Here is an 18,354-nt window from a genome sequence, read left to right as displayed (position 1 = left end):
TGAAATCAGCCTGTGTTTTGGCTGATTTACAGGCGTGGCAGAGAGTAGGGCAGGGGCAGTTACATGCAACTGCAATGTGGTCAGGCATGGGGTGCAGAGTTTGTAACATGAGACTTGGGTTCCCCCTCTGATTCCATTTGCCAAAATAGGTAGAATTCATTTGGCTGTGAAAAAGCAGCGCTCTTTCTTAAAGGTCCTGTACTAGGAGTACTCTTGAGAAGTTATTTCCTAAATAAAGGCCATTAGCAGGCTGAAGAGAAAATGCACTGGGAGCTACAGTAATACTTTGAGCAAAACCTTCTCTGAGAGGACTCTCTAGTCCTCTGGGTGTAGGTGTTACAGTCCTATCCTAAGAGGTAGTTGTGGGCTTGGAGACCAACTTTGAAAGGCCTTTTGTGTGTGTGGTGTTTCGAAAGAAAGAAGAGGTGAGGAAGAGTGAGGTGTGGCTCTGTCTAGCAGAGAAAAAATTGTGTCAGCAAAGGGTTTATAACACTACCAAGGGGTCAAATGTAGATAGAGGGAGAAGGAAGAAAAGGAAGCAAATAGAATGGAGAAAGATGGAATGAAGAAAGGTAGATGGAGAAGGAAAGGAGAATGAATGTAGTTAAATTAAAGTTGTGATTCTACTTAGCTGAGATGCTAATATGCAGGGTAACCTTTAGGGACCTGAAAATTTTGCTAGTGATATGAATTTCAAAGTAATATTGTCAATACATTCAGTTCTGAATCAAAAGGAGAGGGTTGTAGTAAGAGAGTTTCTCTTTATTAGTAAAATCTTCCATTTCAGATCTACACAGAAGAATGGAATTTACCTTGTACTGTTTTTCCTGAGGCTGCAGAACAGGAACAGAGGACTCAGGGCTTCTTTCTGTTATGCTTCCTTTTTTTAAAAGTCACTGCTTGATCTGCTGAAATCAAAAGCAAAGGAAATCCATGAAGTTTTTGCTGGAGAAAATAATTCCTCTGGTTTCACTCCCTTCCCCTCTCACCAGTTTCTCAGGGGATTAACACCTCAGAGAGTCTATTCACATTTTATTATTACAGAACTTGCAGCAATTTCTAAATCTTCTTTTGCAGAGACATTTCATTTTGGTTTATGTAGCAGAGAGCATGACAGGTCTGTCAAGAGATGCTTTTGATACTCAGGGGGTCTCTGCATCTGGCCACAGCCCATCGCTTTGAGGACGCTCTGGAGTAATGTGACAGAAAGAGAAATTGCTGTGAATGGTTTGCCCTAGACCAAAGGCAAGCACAGGTGAGCTGGTGAGCCTGTAGCAAGGCAAATGTGACTAATGCAGTCTGGCTCCAAACAAATGCCTCCCAACAGCTCTCACAGCCGGCTGGTTTTGTATTGCCGCTTATGTAGTTCCCAGGATGTGAGACAAGACTGCTGTCTCCCTGGGCAGTATTGCAGGATGAAAGAGGTGAAGTGTTCCTGGGAAGGGAAGTGGCCCACAGCCTTGGAGCTGCTTCTAGGGTAAGGCTCAGAGACCTGAAAAGGATGGTGCAGCAAAATGAGCTGAATGTTGAAAGGACTCCTCCAACTGAAATGCTATTTGGGTCCAGTGAGGAGTCCCAAGAGATGGTGAGCACAGAGATAGTAGCTAGAAGTGACATATCTGACACAGGTCTAGGTAGGACACCTGACAAAGCTCTCACTCAGCAATGCATCCCTGTGTGCATATCCTACCTGTACAGGCACCTTTGCTGTATCACTAGTTCAGGTTGTCTGTTGGGTCTTTACACATTTCTTTAGCCTGTGAGACCAAGGGCTGTGGTGTGACCTGCCAAAGAGCATGCCACATCCCTGTGGAGCAAATCCACAGGTGGAAAGGACACCAGCCTCCTTCCTGCCAAGAACAGCAAGGGTTGTCCTGCAGTAGCTTGGTATGAAACAGGGGTTACTTCATTCTGGAAAAGAAACTGTACTGAGAGCTAATTTTGTTCTATGTGATTGTGTCTAAAATTTGTTCAAATAAATTTTTTTAATGTCCACAATTTGTGTTTGTAATTTTGTCAGTGCAAATTAAGTTGGGCTTTAATATGGAGAGGGAGTTACTCCATTTTGCTGACAAAAAGCATAACAGGGAAATGGCCCCACTTCTCACTGTGTGTCCTAACCCCCACTAGCAATGGTAAAAATCCCCTCACAGCTGAAACTTTCCAGGTTCCTTCTCTTGCCTCAGTTAATCTTTCTCTACCTCAGCAGCCACTCAATATGGAGGCTGCTGAGGGGGATGGAGTAGCAAACATCCAGGGTTTTCACTGCCTCTCCCCAGAAGCCACTCTCCAGGGACCAGTCAGGAAGCCCTCCCAGCACTCACTGAGCCAAGCTCATGCAGGACTTGCATTTGGAGCCTTGATGACAGCATGCTGCTCTGTCATTAGGCTGATGGGTAATTTAGGACCAGCTTTACTTCACTTACCTTGGCAGTTAAACACAGCTTAAGTGCTGAAAAATTTTGCCTGGGCCACATAGGATGCAAAGGCTCCATCCAAGACAGATCACAGGACTAACCCTTTTAGCCTTGTCTTCAGTATTACAGATAGGACAGGGCTCCTGCCTGTCCAGATGTGGGGCCCCATAGCTGCTCCAGAGTCAGAGGGCTGGAAAGTGAGGTTGCTGAGGGAGGAGTGTGGTGGTTCAGCAGAGAGCTAGGAAAGAAAATGGACAAAAAAGCAGAGTAGCAGAGGTAATGGGCAAATTTAGAAATTAGAAGGGAATAGGAAATCACTACCAATAAAACCTGATTTGGGAACTTGTGTTTTGGGTGAGGAGGTTGTTGGGATTTTTAGGATTTGTTTGGTTTTTTCTGGGGGGAGGGGGCATGTCTATTTACCAAGTCTGCAATCACACTCTCCTTCTACAGACCCACTGTTTACTAGGTGTAAATTAACCTATGGGAGTATTTGGAGCTGGCTCCCAGCTTTGTAACTTCCTGGCACTAAATCTTACAGAAGCACCTGTGAATGGAAATAGCAGCAAAGTGTGAATTAACTTTACAGGGAGTGAGTCATTCTACTGAGCCATATCCTGTCATATGCACAATAAGCACTCTAAACTCCCTGAAATCCATGAACAAAGCTGAACTCCTGGGTGTGGGGAGGTGAATCTATCTCATTAAATGGAGTTTCCTACCAAAGCCACCTGAGGTGTCTGTAAAGCCTTGCTCTCATCCTCTTATAGTGCAGTACTGGATCTGTGCTACTACCTGGCTTTGGTAGAGTCTGGGCTTGTTTCTGTCTTGCAGGGCTGCTTGACCAACCTGTATTTTCAGATGCTGCTGAGAGCACAGAGGAGTTCCTGGGAAACTGTTGCTAACACAAGCCACCCCACCAGGCTGGGTGAAGTTAGCCCAGTCCATTGGTAGGGCAGCAAAATTCCTCACAAGTGCTGCTTAGTTTCTTCCACAAAGGATTCTTATGATCAGTTGATCCGACTTGTTCCATAGCAAAAACTCAGCATTAAATGCTAAAAGCACCAACATTTCTACAGGGTAGAAATTCTCTAGTACCTTCTTTCTTGCTCAGGGCTCTGACTTGGATCCTGGGTAGCAGACTCCTGCATATTCTTGCATCCAGCAGAGTAACTGATAAGGAAGACTGTCCTTACTATACTGAAGAATGCTGGTTGAGACTCAGCATAGGTAACAGTACAAGTACTTCAGTACAGGTACACACCATGTTTTTTAAATCCACTAGAAGCCAGTGTGCTTGCTGCCATTGCCAAAGGACGTGAGTTTGGATGTCAGCAACAGTACGGACACAGTATGGAAAGAACCCTTTTGTTTCCTTTTTCTGTAGGTATTGCACCCTGAATGGGCTTAGCTGTGCCAAAAGGTTTCCAGCTAAAAACACTTTCCTCAGCTTCCACTGAACTCTGACTGGGAACTAAACCCCAAAATAATACCAAGTTTCATCTGACTCAGCACATCCTCATTCCAGCACGAAAAGGGCAAGTCTGAAAGTCCTTCTGGAGATCTTTATGCTCTGTAGGTTACATCCTATTTATTTTGAAGGGACAGGCTGAACTATTACCAGGTCAGGAGCTTACATGAGCCCAGCAGGAGGAACCCTGCTGAAATGCAATTATCTCGGAATGGCATCCTCCCCCCATTTCCTGAGAGGGTGTGATTACATTGACAACCTTATCACTTTCTTAACACTCCCCAATTTAATCCTCAGGTGCTAACTGGCTTTTTCTTCAGGTTGCTCTAAGTTTAACGCTATTTATCAATTAGGCCCAGCTTGGAAGCAGGGTCTGACTTTTCTCAGCTGTACTGGCAGATAAGTAACCTGCTTCAACTTTGCTCCTAATATATTCCTGCCCCTAATTTGGACTAGATTGGTCCTTTCCCATGGTCTTTTCTGCAGTCTCTCAAAGAGCAGTGTGGGAACAGCATAAGAGCAGAAGGGAGCAGAGGCACTGCTCAAACAGATGCTGTCACCACAAGGCATGTTTTTCCTCTCACAGCCTGTGTGCTAACTGAACTGCTGCTCTTCCATTCTGCTGAGAGTCCTTTTTGCCCAGGATGCTGCCCTTGGCCACAAGGTCTGCTTGTACATCTTGAGTCAGTTTACATCATTGCCTCTCTTTGACCGTGCTAAATCACTCTGTAGTGAGCCTAGGAGCTAAAGCATTTTTCCAAAGGAACCACTTGAACTTTACAGTATGGCTGTAAGACTGTCCTTCCTGTAGTGGAGAATGCTGGTTGAGGCCCAGCACTTGGTCTGCATCTGCTCCCAGAGAAGGAATCAAAGAGCTGGCCCAGCTGGCACCTGGGTCTCCTGGAAGCTGCTTACTCATGCCTCCGCAGAGTCCAGCCCTGGGCTCCCCATTCCCACCGTATAAGTACAGCATTGTACTTGCAAAGACCTATTGCACAAGAGGGCAGGGTATGTCTCAACTTATCCCTGAGACAGGTTCCCTTTGCTGCAGCCCCATGTGATCCTGGTTCCCAGGGTGACACCATGCCCCTTCCAGCTCCCAGACTGAGCTGCTTGGCATCCAAACTTGCAGGACTTGTTCTAGAGGAGCAGGAGGAGATGTGGGTCCCATCCTCCCCCTCCAACCCCTTATCCTCAGCACTGCCCCTAGGGCAGTGTTGTGAACTGAAATACTCTGGTTTCTGCTGCTATGGAGGAACATCAGGTGCAAAGAAATTTGGCTGTTGGACAAGTTTCACCACGAGTCACTGAGCCAGGCTTTTCTTTCCCATGAGATAATCTTGGGCGGGGCAGACAATCTCTTAAAATTAAAATACAATGAAAATACACGGGCTTCCCAGGGTCTGGGGTAAAGCTCTTTTTCCTTGTTTTCTCAGAAAGTGAGCCAGGCGCTGCTGAAACCTTCCCCAGGCTCTCAGCGCAGAAGGAAGCACTGCAGTGGCAGCCTCAGAGCCAGGCCTGGTGCCTGCTGCTCCCCCAGCCTGGCAGCAGGAGCCCACCCATGGGACCTGGCTCTGCCGGTCGTGAGGGTGGAAGGGTTCGACCTCCTGTGGAAGAGAGCCCAGTTTAGCGAATCAATCACAGACAGCAAAGCCCCCTTCCTGTGGCTGCACTGCCAGTCACTGTGCTGCTGGCATGGTGGAATTTCCTGGTGGGGACAGCACTGGAGATTGCCAAGCAGTTACCGACATGTGAATGGTGGTGATGGTGGTGCCATCACAAATGTTAAACTCTGCAGGGAGCTCAGGGCGCTCAAGCCGTGGGCTTGTCCCTTCCTCCACCATCCTCATAAGCATCTCACCCTGCCACGGCGCTTAACTCTCTGCTTCTCCAGGTAAACACCTGGTTATATTGCTCACTGGCAGCCGGGACACAGGGATGTAGCTGGAATCTGCCAAGGATCTAGCTGGGATCTCCCTTGGAAGGTGGGTCAACACCTCAGCCCTACAGACTGGAGAGCCTTTCTCCTCCAAAAGGGAAAGTCAGCATCACGTGCTGAAGGAGAGCTCATCGTGGGAGGATTTGGTTTTCCCGTCAGAGGCTGCATCCCTGCAGGGCTGGATGGGAGAGAGGCTGGGAAAATGCTGCCCAAGCAGTGCCCATGGGTTTCGATGGTGTTGCAGAGCCCTCGCTGCTCTCCTGCAGGGAGCCCTTTGCAGGGCTGCGCGCCTGGGGAGCGGCTGTGCCCGGGGAGAGCCGGTGCCTGCGCGGCCGGAGCCGCTGGGATGGCTTTCCGCAGTGAGGAGGCAGCAGGAGCACCCAGCTACGGGCAGAGCTTCAGAAAGAGCGCATTCATCTTCCCTTGCAGCGAGGCAGGGAGCGCCCGGGGCAGGCTGATGACGCACAGCACACCTGAGATCATTTTCATGGGAATAGACCCGTGAGAGACTGAGAGAGGAAGAGTCAGGGAAACTCTCCCAGCACTTCAGTCAGTGTCAGCATTCACAGGGCAGATTTCACAAGATAAACAAAAGCCTTTAATAACCGCAGTGGAGGGAGACTTTGAAACCCTGTGAAACCTCTGCCAGGAAAGGAGAGCAGCAGGCTTCTTGCGGAGTGCCAATGCCACCGGCCAGCCAGAGGCTTGGCAGGCACGGAGACAAAAAGGCTTGCAAAACCCAAACCATAAAGATCCAAGTGTGGGTACCCAGGCTGTAGTCCCAGATGTGAATAGTTGTACACATGGTGCTATACATAGCAAGGAGGAACTTTCATTCCACTTGCTAAGGGGTTTTAATAACATAGAACAGATGAAAGATGTTAGCCACCCTGGAATATTATCTGGGCAGCAGTGTATAATTTGAAGGGAGGGTAGGAGAGGCTGTCTAATGTTGTGATATCTTCTGCAGTATGATTTGGTTTTTTTCTTGTAAGCCAAATAGATTTGTAGAGCAATAAATTATTAGCATCTAACAGTAAAGTCTTATATGTACAAAACTCCTGTCAAAGGATGCTGAACCTGAAATACAGGGACTCTGTGCTAATAAATAAAATAACCATACTTTGGGAGGAAGAGGACTTCTTGCAGTACCTGCCTGCCTTGTGAGTACCAGTAATGGCAGTATCCTAGCTTTACATGCAGTGCACTTATTCACTATCTCCAAACATCTCTTTTTGGATAATAAAGATACTGCATTAGGTGTTGAGGGAGAAGGTAAGTCTAAGTATAATTTAGGTCATCAGAAACCTGGAAATGCTATCCCAGGCTTTAACATAATCTCCCTGTGCAGTTTTGGGTGAACAACTTCCCTTTTCCATTTGCAAAATGGAGTTCCTTCCCCTTCATGGAGTATGATAAACATTTATGAACTGGTACACAGAGGGTGCCATAGGAGGGGAAAGGTTATTGCCAGGAACATGACAATGCTTTTTTTCATGGTCCTTAAAATGGGATAAAAGTCCTGAAATATGTCCATTATTGCCCTCTGTGAGTTTCCAGAGAGAACTGGAAAATCAAACTCTCTTGGTTATACATCCAGTTCTGAGAGCAATTATCTCCAATATATCTTTATAATATATATCTTATAATATTATATTATCTTTATAATATTATATATTTATAATATCTTTAGTATTGCTGAAGGAAACATGAATCACATGGCAGACCATATAGTGCATGTGCTTAATAGTGCATGTGCTTAATAGTGCATATGCCACCTTGGTAATGTGGTGAGAGAGGAAGAAGACTCAAATGTGGTGTCTTCACATAGCTATCAAGTCCCTGGTTCAAATAAAGAGATGGGCCCAAGAGCAGAATGTGGGACATTCATGTCTGTTCTGCTTCTTTCATGTGATGCCTTTAGCACAGGCAGCACTATCTAAGCATAGCCACAGCCCATGTGGATGAGAGGACACCACACAGAAAGTCCAGGAGCCCAGCAGCAGCAGGAACTCTTCCAGAACAGGAGTCTGAACTAGCTTTAATTATGGGTGTAGAAACGGCATCCCATTCTGAGTCTATCATTTTTAGGAAGGGCAGAGGAGGAAGAGCCATTCTGAATACTGAGACACCTCTGCGGGCTTCAGTAGACAAGAGCAGCTGATGAGCAGCACAGGCTTCCAAGCAGGCCAAGGTCTCTGGGTAAGCAGCTGGTGGCTGGGCAGTCATGTCCAAACCCACACTGGAGTCCGTGCTGCTGTCACGACACTCGGCGTGGCTGGACAACGTGAGCTCAGCACCACCAGGCTCTCACCATGCCTCCTGACAGAGCTGCAAACAGATGCGCCCAAGGGGCATGAAAGCCTTGTGCTGCCACTTGCTGTCATGCATTGCTTGGACCGTTCCCCTCTCCCTCCTCCAGAGGTGAGACCAGAGTGGGGCTGCTGAGCACCTGGGATGTTCACCAAGAGGAAACAGCACACTCTGGGGTGCAGCCTTCTTCCTGCCTCCTCCACATAAATAGCCAGTAAAGATGTAGTGTTTCTTCTGCTAAATATCTGTGCTGACTTCACTGATGCTGCCCTTCCGTGTTTTATTGGCATCCACTGGAAATCTCTGGCTACATCTGTTGTCTAAATAATTACAGCCTCTGAGCAAGAAAGGGTGAGGGGGCAGCACAAGCATTTAAATGCTACAAATGGGACTCCACAGCAATCCTGGGTTGCTCTTCCCTAAACTCCTTTCTATACATCAAGGATCACAAAGAGTAGGAAGAGACCGAGTCCTGTTCTCAACCCTCTATTCTAGAGCATGGCTTTATTGGTAATTAAAAACTACATCTCAGCTTAATTTTCTTCCCACACTTGGCTGTACTCTATCTTACCCCCATCTCAAAGAGGCATGTCAGTCCTTTCATTTCCTCATTGGAGTTCACAGAAGTTTGCCAGCATTAATCAGAGGCAATTACCTTTGCCTCTTTGGGCAGGGATATCAGACCTGAGCCGAGGGTGACTCACTGCAAGATCGCTTCCCCCTGCAAGGTTCTTCCAGACATCTCCTTTGACTGGAGTCCTCAGCTGTTGCCTTTGGTCATTCTATTCCTGGGAAACTCTCCTGGCAGGGAGCAAGCACCAACTACTACACAGCCTCATGTACTCTGCATACCTGTCTTTTCATCTCACACAGCATGACTGATAAAAGGGTTACAGGCTGGTACTGGCCAGGAACTATCTAACCAACATTTTCACATTTTGATCAAGTATTTTTTTTCCAATAGATCTGTGTGGAACAGTCCCATTTTGGTGATAACCCATTGCAATGCAACCAGGGCTGCTGCATTACAGGCCTATTCTCAGCAGTGAGTCTTTATGAACCCTGGAAAAAAGCCAGCCACACTGACCATTCCTGATTTGGTCATCTTCTGGATTCTTGCCTTCCTGCTGAAAAGAAACAAGTTGCACCTTCAGCCCTTGCAGCTCTGATACCATCAGAGCCCTGGCTGGAAGGATATCTCTTTCAAGATCCCTTGTGTCTGTGGGAAAAGAGATCTCAGAGGTGAACACACCATGCTGCTTCTTTCATTTATGAGAGAAAGAATTCATGGTTTCCTAGAGGGGAAGTTTTCTGTCCTACAGAAATCCTGGGGTTCAGTGTATCTTATAACAAAAATCTGCATTGGAATATTTGCCAGAAATATTCCAAAGCAGTATGAATATATGCCCCAGAGAAGAAATTGAGTTCCAGCAGCGCATGGAAGAAAAGTGAAAATTAGTATTATGCACAATATGAAGTAGGTACTATGTTACTATTAGTAACTAATTCATGTTTTTGTTATTCAGCTCAGCCTGCCAACACACACTCCTGGATGCTGGCTGTAGGCTTCCTTACAGCCGAAGTCTGTGCCAACCTCACAGAGACCCTGACTGTAGATAAACACTCAGGTGACCCTGGCCTACCAGCCTGCCTGTACCTCCAGAGATCCGAGCAAGCATTTGCAGGAGAGCAATAGAAGCCTGCTGGTTTAAAATTGCACTTCCATCATGACTTGCAGCAAAAGCTCTCTGGCTGGCCAGGAAGCAGAGCATTTCACATCACACCTGTCATGCTATGAAATGAGGTTGGAAAAGTACAGGTGTTAGGAGCCCGCTGGGATAACTCCATGCAGATCACTGCCCTTTTATTTCTTCCCTTGCCCTCCAAGCAATCCATCATCTAGGACAGAATTCTGCTCTTCTGCAATAGCATGGATGCGCTTTCTGTAGCTCTGGCTGCTGTGTAAATACACTGCTTTGCTGTTCTGGGGTCAAGAAGGAAAAATGAGCAGGAAGAAAAGCAACTGAATGAAAATAAACCACATCCCAGTAAAGAGATGAAAGACTGTAAGGGATAATCTAGTTTTGTGTACAAGGGTCAGAGTTCTAAGAAACCCAGGGAACTGGAAAAAGGCCTGCCTTTCATAAAGGCTGGAAAGCACCTTGCAGGGACTCACTCCATATGTGAGGTGCTGCACAGAGAGTCCTGCCTCAGCACTGCTGAGTGAGCAGGGCATGAATGCTTTACACAAAGCATTCCTCTGCAAAGTAAATACTGCTCTGGGTATAAGGAAGCTGCCCAGCCATAATATCCATGGCTGGTTGCAGAGTTGCACAAGAAGAAGCTGGTTCTGACGTAGGTGAGAGCAGCTCTGAGAGCACCCTGGAATGGCAGGGCCTGGCTGGGCAGCATCTCACATCCCACAGTTTCCCAGATGATGCTGAACACAGACTTAATTTCAAAGGCAGAACCTCAGTGAGCAAAGAGGAAAAATGGACATGAGGAAAAAAATGTAAATGTCTTCTGCACACTACTTAATGACATGCACAGATGTGCTCCTGTGCTGGCAGCAAAGGCAAAACAAATGAGCTGTCAGTTCCATCCCAGGCACTGCTGGTGACAGGGAAATCCTCTGATAATAGGGACAGATTTGCAATGAGAAGAACATTTTTTTGCTTGGCACTTCCCTTTTTACAAAGACCCTTTTTTTCATCTCCTTAACCAACAGGTACAACCCCTGGCTTCTGTTCTTAAAAAGTGGACAATAGCCTCCTTACCAGCAGGAATTACCTCTGTGCTGAGGTAAGAGGACAGGGACATTAAAAGCAGGCTTCTCGGGGCAAGCCTTTCCTTCACAGCAAAACACTGCAGTGCATAACAGGCTACAAAACTGTTTTGGTGCCCATTGTTCCTTTGCATAAAAGCCTTTGAACCAGAGTCAGTAATTATGGGAGCCACACCGTGCTCAGCTCCTCAGCTGCTGATATGTTTATCAGCAGAGCATCAATCTGACTTGCTTCCTGGAGGTTTAGATGGCATGGGGTCATGCTTGCATCAGCTAATAAACTCCTCAGAGCTGGGTTGATCTCTTTCTTCTGTATCTGTGAAGCAGAGAGCATCAATGGAGCTCCCATCCCTAATTTAAATAGCTGTCTCAATTCAGCAATGACAACCTGCAAGGCTTTAGGCTTGGGGACTGGAGAGGCAAAGGGGAGGGGTGCTTCCTGAGAGTCTGGGGAGGTTGAAAACGGATGGGCTTTTAAACTAAATAAGCAAACAGGTCTTGCTATGTTAAAATATATTTCGTCATGAAAACATGGAGGTTTGCTTTCCTCTCACCCTGTCTAAACCTTGGCTAAGTATGGCTGGCAAACAAGTGACTTAGACAGAGTCACTGGCCATGGCAGAATCCTCTTGGATACTAGCCCTTGCCTGGGAGGAGCAGCGATGCTGGGACAGCAGGGTAGTCCCTCTAATTTGTCCTAGAGCTGATCAGTAGTCTTAGTTTCTTTAGACACCCCAAGAATTTCTGAATTCTCTCTTATTTTGTGAGATTCACTGCTAATACTATGGACCCAGGAGGTCCAATGCTCTTAACGATTACACACTGCAGTTTGGGACGAACTGCAAGGAGAAGTTGAGCACAGACACTGGATAACCTCATCATGAGATTCTCAGCCTGCTCATGATGCTAGGAATAGAAAAGAAGCTTTATAAACAAAAGAGCAATTTTGGACAAAAATTAGGTGAGTATGAGCTGGACAAAATTCATGACAGGTTAGAAAGCAGATTTTTTTTCATCACAGAGCCTGGAGGTTCTGGAGAGTTTAGCAGATGGAATGTTGTAAGGATAACCCCTTCCCTTGGATACCAAACATGTACTGTTTGTGAAAACTACTAGATGACAAAGCTGTCTAAAATAGAAGGTAAGTGGACATGAGTCAGGAGGCCCTCTCCAGTCCTGCACCGAAAGCAGTTTCAAAGGACTGCCATGCCTCACAATTACAATCAGGCTGGGGCTGGCTCCTGAACTCTGCCCAGCTCCACAACACTCATCTCTATGAGAAATTTGGACTGTACCATATACAACATGTATTATTCCACTCTAATTGCAGCACAAACGAGCATTGACCTGTTTAGGAACCAAGCATGGTTTGTCTCAGTGCTTTCAGTGGCCACTTTTAAGATGCACCATGCATCATCTTTTCCCTTGTAACAGCGTCCTTAATGAGGAGCCTGGGCTCCTGATTGCCACTTTTTTCCAGGGAAAACTGGGCAGAGAGCTGATTTAGTTACTGCTTCAGCTGGGGCAAGGACTCTGCCCCCCAACAGGTTTGGACTCACAAAAATCTACCCAAAACACCATGAGCACATTCTCAGCAGATAGCCCCAAACCTGTGCCACATAAGCAGCAGTCTGGTCACAAGGAGGTGGCTAGTCAAGCGCTGAACATTTTAAGGAAGAGTTGTTTCGTCTTCTGCTCTAAGAAGATGAAAGGCACTCTGGAGAGGACATTTTGGTTCATATTTGCTGAAAAGCACCATTATGCTGGATGAGAGAACAGTCAGGTTGTTTTTATCTTCACACGATTGCTGGACATTGCCCATAGATAGGAGCTGGAGTGTGGGTCCAGTGTGGATATACTGGGGTGAACATTTCCTTATCTTGAATTTTGCTGTTTGCTCAACTGAGGTTGGCTTTCTTCAAATCAGAGGCACTTTTTTTTGTTTTTTACAGACAGGTATATTTTCAATCATTAGGGTTCCCATAGCGATTTCTGCAAAGTTTGCGAGTGTCCCACCCAGACAGCTATTGCAGTGGTTTGCACAGTGCCAAAAATCCCCTTAGTGGTTCAAACTGGGAAAAATTATTATCACTTCCTTTTTGTGACACCCTTACATCTGGTGCAGAAGGTTTACCGTGTCCAGGAACATACAGAGAGACATGGGGCTTCTGCAACTGGAGAAAGATGCTATCTCCTGCCTGATGCTGTGATATTTAGATTGTGCCACACAATCTGGCAGTTCCAGACATCTTGCAATGCATATCAGAAGTCTCTGGGGGAAAAACAGAAAAACAGGAAAGGAGGGTGTGCTGAGAGTCAAACAAAGGTAGAGTTTATGGGAAAGTGAACAGGGAGAGGGGCAAAGGAGCAATAGGAAGTTAAGACTTTGAACAAGCCCAGTCATGACTCAGGTACTGGTTCTACCTGTCTGCTGCCTGACCACAGCCCAGTCTGCCCAGTGACTGCAGTGGGAACTGGGGTGCTGAGCAGCACAGAGCATGGGGCTTGTTTGCTGGTCGTGTTCCTGTGGAGGAGAGGTGGCCAAGCCACCCTGCAATGAGTGTGCCAGTCAGCTGGCAGCCCTTGCCACAGGTTCATGTGCAGGAACCAGAAATGGCTCTGGAGAGGAAACACTCATCCACATGTGGCATCTCCATTGCAGAACTTGGGAAGCAAGTGGATGGTGACAGAGGAGGTTTCAGTGATTTCTGCAGCGCATCTCAAGGCGCATATGCTTGCTGAAAGGGATGGCAGAGGAGGCCCTGGCTACAGGACCAGGTAGATTCACAAGTCATTGCAGTTTAACATGATCCTCTCTCTACAGAAGACAAACGACCCTCCCTATCCAGAACATTTGCCTTTCTCCTACCCTACAAAGTACAATCTTTGTATGGTCTGACCAAGCTCTGAGCTTGGTAAGAAGAGGCAGCACTCAAAGCAAACGATGGCACACAAGCTCTTCTCCATTTTGAAACAGAAACAGCATACTCCAAAGCCAATTACAAACTGAGATTAACTGTTCTGAATTTCATTAATTACATATCAATTATGCCATCTCAGAAGGAAAGCTCATTAGGAGTTATGAAGTGAAAAGGGCATTAGGAGGACAGAGTCAGGAAAGACAGTTATCTCCCAGGGAAGGACAAGCATCCTGTGCTCTCTGCCATCTCATTTCCTCAGTTTCCTCTCAAGGTTTGAAGACAACCACTATGCATTTCTGCTTTGCTTCTGCTGAAGACAGCAAGTAAAGGGAGACTCAAGAGCCCAGTCTGCAGGTTTTCTGAGATTTGTGATCAACTCAGCCACAAAAACTTCAGGAGGAACTTTCTTGAGCACAGAAGGGGGAGCAGGGACAAAGGGCTTTGTTCCCTCCAGCCTAGAAACCTGACGAGCTTTTTGGCACTCCTGAAAAAAAACCAAAAAAACTTTTCTCCTGACCTGCTGATGGTCACACATGCAACCCTGCCAGGAAATATTTGGCCTGCTCTCTCTGACTTATGCAAAATCACTGGTCACTTTTCTCCCAAAGACAGGTTCTACTTGACACTGCACTCCTGGGCATTTGTAGCCTGCTCTCCTGCTGCAGAATTCCAGGCTCAAGGGAGAAGCTTTTGCAGTTTCATATGTGGGTTTCACCACCACTGTTTCCTGGCTCTTCCTTCATGGTTTCCTTGGAAAAGATAGTCAGAAGAGTTTCCAGCCTACCGCTGGAATAGTTAATCACGCCCAATTAACATAAACCTGAATGTAGTGGGGGAAAAAGAAAGCTGGGAAAGCCCCCATTTCTCAGCAGCTGGATGAGGCAATTTGCAGAAAGCCCGGAGGCATGGGGGAAGCAGGAGCCTTTCATGAGGTTGCTGCGGGTCCATGTGAAAGGGCAGATAAGGGCAGTTTAGGGCAGCACTTGGGCTCCCTCAGCTTCAGCACTGCGGGCCAAAGCAGGACAGCAGGGAAGCTGCCTACCCAAACACCAGCAAATGGTGTAGGGGAAAGCTCTGAACCATGGGGAGGGCCAAGAGCAACATGACTTGCAGGACAACAGATGCAGTTTCCTAGAGCCTCAGTCCAGCACTGTAGAGCCAGAGCATATGGGGCATGGGGGGATGTCAGGACCGATGGGTATAGTTTGAGGTTTATGGGTAGCTTCCCTCAGAGATGCTCTCCAAGCCATGCTCCTGTAGGCTCTCTTCTGCCAGCACTGGTGCTCAGCTGGTGCCCTGGGGTGTTGGTTCAAGGAGCTGTACTAGCAGAAAACAGATTCCTGAAAAGTGAATTGCTTTTTTCCAAGACGTTTCAGGGCCAGCAGCACTAATGTGAGGAAAGCTAAATGAGTGTAGAGCTACTCCTTCAGCAGGGGCTAGCTCTAGGACAGACTGAGTTGTCATGCTGAGCTGCTCCATTGGACTCAATTTTTACCATCAACTCTGCAGGCTGCTGCTCACCCAGGGGTCCTACCCTGCCCTGCACCCTTGGCTGGAGGCTCCCACCACACAGAGGGCCAGGACAGCCCAGCAGAAAGCTCACCCAGCAGAGAAACCATGTCCCTGCAGCCTGTCCCACCAAATGGACCTGCCTGACACTTGGCAATATAAAGACCATTGCCCATCTGAAGGAGCACAGCTCACCTCCAGTGCACATGTTCTGGAAGAAGCTGCAGTGGATTGTGAAACACCTGCTGTGAGGTACAGCATGTCAGGTCTTAGATCAGTTCTTTGAATCCAGGGCCTTGTGGAGAAAGAGGGGCCTAGTGGTGAAAAAATGCTGATGAAAACAAAAAGCTATTTTCTTGGTACTTGGACTTCCTTCTGTACCTCACCCACTTGCCCCAGGGTTTGCCAGCAGTGGAAGTTGCCCCAGTACACAACACTTTAATATTTAAATTGCAATGTCTGGTACATTGACTATTTCCAAGCAGAGCCCTCCAGATGCTTACTCATTTTGTGATGGCCGGGTATTTGCATGGGTTTTACAGCCTTGAATACTTAAGACAGTGGTAATGTGATGGGAATGCAAGAGAAAAGAGAGAAGATAAAGCCTCTCTGGCTGAGAATGTGCATATACGAGGGGATGGGAAGAATGGCATTGGGCACATACACCCTGTGCCATCTCTTCCCTTTACCTGAGGGGTTGTGCTCTGCACAGATTCTGTGTCTGGCCAGTCCCTTAGTCGCTGAATGGAAGTAGGATGGAAATTGCACGGCGGAGCAGCAGAGGAGTGGTAGATGGATCAGCTAGCTGACGACATGGCAAGCAAGAAGCGATTTCTGGGGAAATTCATTTTCCGTTTAAGTCAGATTAGCCCAGACTTTGGGGTAAAGGGGAGAAGAGCTCCCCCATCCCAAAATACTAAGAGGAGAGGGAAAGGAAAATTTGTTGACAGGGTGTAATTCTACAGCATAAGCAGGGATAGTTTCTAAATATGAGAGAGAACCAGTTCAAACTGGTTTAACAGAAACTCCATGCACCAAAAACCTCTAGCGAGGACATTAGAATAAGAGCGATGCATCCTCGCCAGCAGCTCCTGTCTGCTCGCCTGCAGAGCTGCATGGTCCAGGCAATGACCCCACAGCTCCCTAGAGCTGCTGAGGCACCTCAAGTGTGTCACAAATGCCCCATCGTCCTCTAATGTAGATTTGCAGGGAAGGGTTGTATGGCGAAGCTTGGGAGACAGAGCTACCAGCTTCCAAATTTGATGACACTCTAGTAAAAGAACCGTTTTGGCTTGTTTTTGTTTTAATGAAGGTTCTACTGCCTGAAGTCCTCCAATTACCGGGAAAAAGTCTCTTATTTCTTTCAAAGTGTAGTGTGTAAGCTGGGGACAGCAGTCGAGCAAAGGAAATCTGGGAAACTGATCCAAATAGCTAAAGAAAGAGAAGCACCCATGTGGGTTGTTTTTTTTTTTTAAAGTCACACTGATAAGTTTTTGGGGCTGGACTGGTGACCCCAGTATCTGGGGCTTCCTCTGTGTAACCCATACAAAACCAAAGGGAAGTAAACCCAGGGCACAGAATGCCCACAAGAGGTGTGGGAGACCCTAAGTCAATCCTCTGTTCTTCTGAAGGTTTTACCACCTCTCCCCGTCTGGCAGGTGGATATGATGCTTTGAGACCTGGGGGAGCATAATACTGACCATAACATTAGACCATGATACAGATGGGGATGAAGGGAACAGGACCTCACACCTTATGGAGCTCACTTCTCACACTCAGCACCAACTCCAGCAGTGCACCATGTCCCTGCTGCTTTGACAGTACAGTGTCCAGGGCAACACCAAGAGGGATATTAAGAGATTGCTGCCCCCTCTTGTGGACATCTCAAAAGGAGCTGGCAAACGACTCTGGGCAGCTGCTCTGGCTGAACAACACCCAACACTGAATAAAAAATGCAGCAGTGCAGCCCGGAGCCCATGGCAGAGGCAGAAGTCTTAGGGCCCCTGGGGATGCAGCTGAGGGAGGGAAGGGCTCCCACAGTGCCTACATGAGAGGGACATTATCGTTTCATTTAAAGAAGAGTTTCTGGCTGGGGGAGTCCCAGCAGCTCAAATTTCTGGACCTATGTTTTTCTTCAACTGCTCACAAATATTTTTTAACAGTCCTGAAGCAGCTGTCATGTGGGTCAGGTGTGTCAGGGCAGAGAACAAAGACACAGGCTCTTTGTATGCACTGAGACTTGTGGAAAAATTCCCTTCCTATCACAGCACCTGGCTGGCTCCAGCAGGGCTCCTCTTGCTCTGCATCTCTCATCAGCTGCTCACTGTCATTTTGTGTATCCTCTCATGTAGGCTGGCTCTGGGCAACCTGGCCAAGATGGTAATTAAACATTGGGTGGCCTCTGCAAAATCTTCTAAACCTGTTACAGGAACTGATGGTTAGTTTCAAAACTCCTGACACAGCTGGAGATGAGGACATCTCAGAGAGGCAGCTATTGAATAAGGGCCACACAAACTCTGTCACACCTCATGTGGCACCTTGCCCAGGAAACACTTACTGGTCAGCCAGGTTTCCTTGCAGAAAGGTTCCTCCATGCCCTGTTAGGTGCTACAGAAGAGATCAGAGCTGCTAGAATTTCTAGAGGTGATTGTATTTCTCTGTGACTACAAGCTACTACAATAACACTCAGTTCTATGCTTGATAACCAAGGGACAGTATTTACAGTTTCTCTCTCCATGATTCCAAGGAGGAAAAGAAAAAAACAAAACTGTCTGGGAAGTTTTCACAGGCTATTTCTCACACAGGCATTACTTCAGTGAGCAAGGCTTTGCTTACCACAAAGCGGACTAGACTTCAAATCTGCATGTGCGCCATTTAGGAGCTCAAAGCAGCTCCAGTAGGAGCAAGTCTGGTCATTCCTACTGCTTGAAGTAAGGTGGGCAAAAATGAGATTCAAGATCTGTCTTTACATTATGCAATGCTTGCATCAAACTGTTCCT

The sequence above is a fragment of the Molothrus ater genome, chromosome 6 (genome assembly GCF_012460135.2).
Source record: "Molothrus ater isolate BHLD 08-10-18 breed brown headed cowbird chromosome 6, BPBGC_Mater_1.1, whole genome shotgun sequence".
Lineage (NCBI taxonomy): Eukaryota > Metazoa > Chordata > Aves > Passeriformes > Icteridae > Molothrus > Molothrus ater.
Note: the sequence above shows the minus strand (reverse complement) of the source record.